This window comes from Brassica napus, chromosome C3 (genome assembly GCF_020379485.1).
Source record: "Brassica napus cultivar Da-Ae chromosome C3, Da-Ae, whole genome shotgun sequence".
In the NCBI taxonomy this organism is placed as follows: domain Eukaryota; kingdom Viridiplantae; phylum Streptophyta; class Magnoliopsida; order Brassicales; family Brassicaceae; genus Brassica; species Brassica napus.
Window position 1 is genome coordinate 59367193 of NC_063446.1, and position 1694 is coordinate 59368886.

At 41.9% G+C, this 1694-nt stretch overlaps 1 non-coding gene across 1 annotated transcript; it reads right to left on the bottom strand.

Moving 5' to 3' along the window:
• Nucleotides 1-1176: 1176 nt before the first annotated feature.
• LOC125584773 lies at nt 1177-1283 on the bottom strand. The gene has a single exon (XR_007321682.1). It is a non-coding gene; the product is annotated as a small nucleolar RNA R71 (small nucleolar RNA).
• Between the last annotated feature and the right edge of the window lie 411 nt (nt 1284-1694).

Sequence of the window (1694 nt, forward strand, 5' to 3'; positions counted from 1 at the left end):
AATTGAAACTCAGCGGAAGTTAGTGTGGAGATTTCTATAACATAGAGAATTAGCGCTACGGAAGTAGGTTAATTCTAATATCGTGTTTGAGTTCTAGACGGTTCTTAATATATCCCTGTGTCTTCCATTAATTGTATCTTGATTAAAAAGAAATCCCTGAGAATTCCCAATGCCCAACGTTTGTTTTAAAATAGTTTTCAAATCGTTTAAATCATCTTTTTACATGCTTGTTTATGTTTTGTGACACCTAAGAAAATTAAATAAAAACCATCAAAAATATATCTTCGTTCGCTGTAGCTATTAACTTGTCTGCAACTCTACGTGTGATCATCGGTCCCTGTGGATTCGATCCCGCATTACTACTGCGTACTTTACTGTGCACTTGCAGTTAGATAATCGGGTTAAAACTCGAGACATCAAGTTTTTGGCGCCGTTGCCGGGGACCATTTGGTCACCCTAGAGTTAATGATCAGTTTAAGACTATAGCATTTTCTTTATTTTGTCTAATGTTTCTGTCTTTCTCTTTCTGTTTGTGTTTTCAGGTGAATGAGCGGATTTCATACTAGAAGCAAAGGATCATCGAATTTAATACCTTTGGAGTTAGAGCTCGGCCGCCTAGAGAGACAAGTGAAAAAGAAAAGACTTGAGTCCGCTGAAGAGGTTGAAATGGCTGAACACCAAGAAGACCAATTTCAGGACAACCCGCAAAATCCAATTCCTGTAGATGAACGAGAAGGCAACAATGCTGGTGATAATCAGCAGGCTGGTGTAGCTGCAAGACAACAGGCTGGAGACTATGGCATGCCTAGGATGACGCTTGCACATTATGATACACCAGATGCATTCTATGCCGATCGTTCTGGGATTCGCCCACCTCCCATTGAGAGAAGAGACTTTGAGATCAAGACTGGTCTCATTAATTTGGTGGAGAAAAATCCGTTTCATGGAAACCCGTCTGAGGACCCGATGTATCACTTGGAGCATTTTGAGCGAGTCTGTGACACCAGCAGACATAATGGAGTTCCTCAAGGCGCTTTGAAATGCAGGTTGTTCCCGTTTTCCTTAGCTGATAAAGCTATCAGATGGTTAAAGTCCATCCCTCCAGGATCTCTTACTACATGGGAAGAGACAAGAGCTGCTTTTCTACAGCATTTCTTCACCAAGTCAAGGTCCACATATCTGAGAAGCAGAATTGGAAGCTTTCAGCAACTTGATTCAGAAAGCTTTCATGAGGCTTGGGAGCGTTTCAAGGAGTACACACAGGACTGCCCTCACCATGGCTACACTGATGTGAGTTTGCTGAACATTTTCTATAATGGAGTTCATGAAGAGAGTCAAGATGCCATGGACACAGCAAGTAATGGTGATTTCATGACCAAGACTGTTGAAGAAGCTTACACCTTGTTGAACAACCTGTCATCCAGCAAAGCAAACCGCAAGTCAAGGTTTGATACCAGCCAGAAGGGTGTTGGTTATGAATCCAAGAAGATAGATGAGTTGAATGCCAAGATTGAGATGCTTCTCAAGAGAGATCAGAAATCTGTGAAATTTGTGGAGGAGCAAGGCTATCGTTCCTCACAAGAAGCTGTTGGTGATGATTCAAGTGATATGCAGGCTGATGTGAACTACATTGGTGGTCAAGGAAACTACAACAGAGGCTACAATCAGAACCTTGGGTGGAATCAAAATCAGCA